General features: G+C 51.4%; 1 long non-coding RNA gene across 1 annotated transcript in view; it reads right to left on the bottom strand.

Moving 5' to 3' along the window:
• The window catches only part of LOC136374866 (uncharacterized), a 29,251-nt gene extending 23,495 nt beyond the window's left edge, over positions 1-5,756 (bottom strand). Inside the window, exon 1 of the long non-coding RNA XR_010745984.1 lies at positions 5,659-5,756. This is a non-coding gene — a long non-coding RNA (uncharacterized lncRNA). The remainder of the gene's footprint in view (positions 1-5,658) is intronic.
• Between the last annotated feature and the right edge of the window lie 244 nt (positions 5,757-6,000).

Below are 6,000 nucleotides of genomic sequence, written 5' to 3' on the forward strand. Positions count from 1 at the left end.
AACACTGTTCATTAACTACCATTACCACTGCCTGTATATAGCTATATATATGGTTTCCACAGAGATACATGTACGTGTAATGGATGTGTTTGTAGAGTTAGAATTCAATTCGTTTTGAGAAGTTTACTATAAGGGGGTAGATAAAGGGTAGAATGCAATAAAGTAACTTTATGATGCTGCTATCCCCAGTCATCTGTTCTGTTTGTGCTGTATGTTGTGTTCGGTACCTGTCGGACTGATTTTGAAAACGAAGCAAGAAAAAAAATCTGAAAATTTGCATGGTTTGTTTTAAGAGGGAAACACTCCTGTGCACTCCCTCTCCAATATTCTCAGCTCAAGCACAGACAGACTGCAGCACAGAGAGCTGCCTGGCTCTTAGTTCCAGCTGGCTAGGGCAGAGAAGTCCCCTGCACTGGTTGTTTTCCTTTTCCTTAGGGCTGAGCAAACCTGCTGCACACTCAAAAACCCAGAGGAGCACCGAGAGCTGGCCCCTGCAGCCCACGGGGCCTGGGCCTCAGCATTTTATCAACACCGGAACAGCTGATAAGAGACCAAAGGAGCTCAGCTACAACCCACAGCAAGGACTTTCTAATTTTACCCTATCACTAAAAAATAGCAAGAAGTTTCATTATTTCATCCTTGAGCCTTGTGAGAGCTTGGTTTGTTAAATAGCTTTGTCCACTTTTCTCCAAAGAAGTTCTTGCCCAAACCAATTTAAGAGAGATGCCCTTTGGGTTTACTTTCCAAAAAAGCTCAGTTCAAAAGATTCCTCCCATATTTACCCTAAGCCACGACAATAACAAACAAGTCAAAGTACAAAAAAAACCAAGAGCACATATACACTGAAATTAACAACACCAAAAACAGTTACTCCTAACTTCATAAAGCCACAGTGCCTCAAAACCATCAAAACAAAAATACCATCTATAAATACACAGAAAGCCAAAAGATCCATTTGACTGTAAACAATATCTCCCAAATTATCCATAACTACAGAACGTACACTGTAGTCAAACAAGCTGAATAAATAAACCCCTAAAAGACAGTAAACAATAATGCAATTATAAACATTAGGAAACCCGAAGAAATTAACCACATCACATTGCCTCAAACCCACCAAAACAAACACTACACACTCCCCATGATAAAAGCCACCACTAAATAAATGAAAACCTCCCCTCTACCTCACACTACAGCCGGTTACACCACTGGAAACTTTAGGGGACATACCCTTGGAAAATATTAGACACGACCAAAAAAATTCAACAACAAATCTCAGTTCAAAACCAATCTGATCAACATGGAAACTAAGAAACCTAACATGAAATAAATACACCATATGCCTCATCATACACTATCTATTAGCAAAATAAAGCTACACAATAAATTATTTAAAACCACTCAACAGAAAAAACTTGAAAAAAATTTAAAACTGCATATAACAGAACACCCAAACTTTGACCAGCCTTCCCCAATTGGAATCCTTAAATACAATATACAAAACCCCCATAACACATATCAGAAGTCTATCCAAAAAAGCCACTTGAATTAATTCTACCTCAAATACAAACAAGCCCACCCGTAAAAGTTAATTTCTTTGAGTGAAAGTTATTTTCACTCAAAAACCAAATTACACATAAATAAGACCAAACCAAAAAAAAAAAAAAAATCAAACAAAACACTATATACCACCAAAGAACATCATATTGAATAAAAACCCACATGTAAGTACCACTACTTATTAGAAGCCACTACTTATTAGGTGAAGAAGGATTCCCTCCAGGCTAAACACAGACAATAACAGAAGAGGAGTTTCTTCCCTCAATTTCAACTCCTTTTATCCTCACAACTCCTTTTTCTTCTGGGAGCACCAGGGAAAAATTGGCAAGATGGAACTGAAAAGGCAAAGGAGAAAAGTCCCCCCTACAAACCCACACTGGCTCACCTGCTGCTGCTGCTGCTCGGCACAAAGGTTTGTCCCTCGGCACCTCCTGAAGCAATGTTCCACATCCAAGTGCTCCCCCTGACCCTGTGACAGGCTCTTAATGGCGTTCCATAAGACACTTGTAGGAACCCAGAAAGAGAGCCTCTCCTCCCACAGCTCCATGCCAAAGGGAGCGGAGGCTCCTCTCTTCAGCAGCCCTGGCAGGAACTGCCCCCTCATTCTCCTTTACAGCTCTCACCTGGGGCTGCTCTGTGCCCTCACCGTCCTGCGACAACTCGCACCTGCAGCTGCCGCCACCCCGAGTGTGAGGGTGGGGGCAGAGGGGACTTGCTGCTCATTCCCTGGACAGTTCATTGTCTGCCCCTGAGCCGCTGGGGCTCCGGGCTTTAGGAGCCCTCTTCTCCCGCAGGTGCCCAAGGCTCAAGCTGGGATTGCACCTCCAAAACTCCACATGCCTGAGATCCATCATTCCCAAGGAAATTCCCCAGCAACCGTTACCCTCCATTTACAATTTTTCCTTTGGAACCGTGACTACCTTGTCTTTCTGTGGAAAGTGTTTCAAACATTCATTGAGAGTTCAGGAGCCGACAAGCCCAGGCTAAATCCAAACACCCAGAATTACAGGGAAATATAGAGACAGTTTATAAATGCTGCCCTCCCCTGCCACCGTAGTTCTTCCTTGCACATCCCCCAAACATATTTACTCCATGCTTTCTTCCGAACAGCACCTCTCCTGCACAGATCTCACTTCTGAGACAGAAGCTAAACAGAAATCTACGTGAACGCGGGCCCGGGGGGGGCCGGGCCAGAGCCCGGGCCGATGCCTGAAGCGGGGGAGCGGGGCCGAGAGCGGCTGGGCCTGAGGCCACGCCCCCGATCCTGCCCGGCCCCGCCCCCGGCCGCCTCTGGGCCCCGCCTCACGGAGCCCCGGCTCCGCCCCGAGCCCGCCCCAGCGCCCCGAGCGGGCCGGGATGGGGCCGGGACCATCGCCGGCGGCCCCGCCCCGCGCCGCCCCTCACGGCTGAGCCGAGGCTGCTCCCGGCCCCGCGCGGAGCCACACGGGGGTCGGGGGTGGGACCGGCCGGGGCGAGGGGATCCCCCGTGCTGGCCCCAGGATTCCCCAAACCCCGCCGCTCTCCGCGGGGCCGGGGAATTGTTTTTTCAGCACAGGCAGTAAATTCTTTATGAGAAAACTCAAAATTGAAGGATACGGGGTCTGAGGGGAGAGAAGAGATTCTGCTATAAATTCAAAACGCATTGGGAAAAATAAATCTATGACGCAGCTCATTTCCTCTCCCAGACTGGCTTCTGTGTGATCGTCTGTGACTGCAACTGCTCAGATGGCATTTTCAACCTGTTGTGGCTATAATGACCTGCCAGATTCTAAGCACGACAGAAAATAATTGTAGAACTCTCTGGATCAGGCAGTGGAGCCTCCCTGTAGCGTCCCAACGGTCCAGCAGTGCCCAGCATCTCGGACTGGCATTTGAAGGGTCCCAGCACAGCCCCTGTGTAGTGTTCCTCCTCTTGAGCTGACACTTCCCAGCATCCCTAAAGAAGAGGGTTTGGGGGTCCCAGCAGAGGCTCCCTGGCACATGCCCCTGCTTCTACAAGTCCCGTTTAACGAGGATCAGTTTTTGGGGAGTAGAAGCACCCAAAGCCAGCAGAACTGGCATTGCCCACTTTCTGGAAGAAACTCTCTTTCTTCCTCACCAAATGCCAACGGCCAAAACCCAGCCTGAGGCTGAGCTCCCCATCCCCTCAATCTCTCCAAGGAACTGGGCATGGATTTCCCAATCCAGCAAGGCAGGAATTTTTTGTCCTTATTGTATATCCTAATCACAGTAATTGCATAAAAAGTAATTGAAAGACATTAACTTAATGATGAGACATTAAATAGGAGGGGCCAGCACCATGGCCGTCCACGATATGCTCAAATGCTAAAAGAGAGTTGAGCTCCAGCCCTAGATTAACTTTCACACCCCCAGTGATTTCAGCTCATGACCCCACAAGCTTTATTTCACGGCCAGCTCGCTCCTTCCAGCTCCACGTGTGCGTTTCTCCGACTCCGGCAGCTGAAATTCCCCCGCCGTCGAAGGGGCAGCATCTTCATCTTGGCCCCACCAGCCCGGCAGCAATTCAGCTCTCACCCTGCAGCCCGGACGCCTGCCCCACAATCAGTATCCCAGGCCCCACAGCGATTTCAGCCACAGCCCTACAGTGGCTATCCCAGACCCAGGCAGTACCCCAGCAGCGTCGGCACTTCACGAGATACCTTAGAGCAATCCCCGTTCAGCTCTACGGCCCCTCTCCCATTTTCAGGCTAAAGAGCCAGTCCCAACATCAGTACCACAGTTCTACAGACGTTTCAGCACTCAAACCCTACAGTCTGTACGTCAGCCTTAGAGTTTCTCTGCCACGCTAAAAGAGAGTTGAGCTCCAGCCCTAGATTAACTTTCACACCCCCAGTGATTTCAGCTCATGACCCACAAGCTTTATTTCACGGCCAGCTCTTCTGTTTCACGTCTCTCCACATCTTCCCCGTAGTGGCATAGAACGCTGCTGTTTTTTCATTAGGTTATGATTTTTACGTGTAGCTCTGTGTTGTTTCAGCACCGCTGTTGTACCCATATTTCAGCCCAACTTGCTACTTCTTACTGCAGGAAGTGCTCTGCAGTTCCTATCCCAGCTCTTACAGTCATTTCGGATCCAGCCACACAATTCCCATCCCAGCCCCACAGGGGTTTTACCCCAAACCCTACCATGTCTGTGTCTGCTCCAGCTCTGCTGTCTCAGTTCCAGCTGTTCAGCTTCCCACTGCCTGCTGCTAAAAGCTCTTACTGCTTCTCACTGCAGCCCGGCGCTGTTGGTAAGGCCACAAGTCAGTTATTATCATCACTTCAACGTCTTTAGGAGCTCTACCACCCACCCTCCTAGGTTCCCAACTTCGGGAACACTTGAAGCCTGAAGCCAAACATCTATCTTCCCCCTCCCCCTGGGTCTCAGCACCTGCCCAAAGGCCCCTTTCACTTCCCCCAGGCAGCACCAGCGCCTGGGAAGAGCCACTGCTCCCCGATCCCAAAAGGTGCCCTTGGGTTGGTTCTTGGGCCCTGGAGCCCTCCGAGCCCCCACACCCTCAGCCTCTGCTTGGTGCTACAGGGCAAGGGCTGGTAACCGCCCCCCCCGGGCATCTCCTGCAGGCGCTGAACTGCAGCCCCCTCCCCCTTCTCCCGTGGCACTGATCCAGTCCCAGCACTTCCATTGCTCCACATGGTTTTTGGGGCCTGCCTCTAGGGCCAAGGTCCTTATTCCACACCCTGGCTCTTCATGTCTCCACTGGCCCCACAGCCACTGTTTCAGCCCCAGCCCTACAACCTTCACTCAATTAAGAAAGATCTAGCAAAACCAAACCAAACCAATATATTAAAAGAAGCAAAATAATGAAAGGATGTAAAAACGAAGCAAAATACAGTTACTTTTAATAAAAACGAAATAGCAGAAAAACCCAAAAAGCACAGCTTTAATTCCGATATTTTAAACAGTACTTTAAATCCAGAAACCACAGAAGCGCTTCTCGCCCGCCCCTGGTAGCCGATTCCGGTCCTCCTGTACAGCACCAGCCCCGCACCCACCTCCGGCCGCCCGAGCCAGGGCGCGGCCGAAAGAACTGGGCACCGCCGGCCCCCAGACGCCGGAGTCGCGTCCGTGCTCACCGCAGCTCCTCGGATCGGCAGCCGCCGGGACCCCGTCCTGCCGCAGCGCCGCTCCTCCGACCGCGCACCTGCAGCCGCCGCTCCCCGCTCCGCCGCCGAACTGACGCCCCCGTCGCCTCAGGACACGCTATTTATGCCCCAGGCCGGCCCAGCCCAGCCAATCACAAGCGGAGGCAGCGCCGGCCCCGCCAATCCCAGCCCGCCCGTTCCCGCCCCCCGCGTCCCCCCCCCGCTGTCCCCTCCCGCCCCGCTCCCGCGGTTCCGCCCCCCCCCCCCGCCGTCTCCCCGGTGCCCCGGGAGAGGGAACTCCCGGCCGGGACCTCAACGGGGAGCTCCCGCCGT

The sequence above is a fragment of the Sylvia atricapilla genome, unplaced genomic scaffold (assembly GCF_009819655.1).
Source record: "Sylvia atricapilla isolate bSylAtr1 unplaced genomic scaffold, bSylAtr1.pri scaffold_169_arrow_ctg1, whole genome shotgun sequence".
Taxonomy (NCBI): domain Eukaryota; kingdom Metazoa; phylum Chordata; class Aves; order Passeriformes; family Sylviidae; genus Sylvia; species Sylvia atricapilla.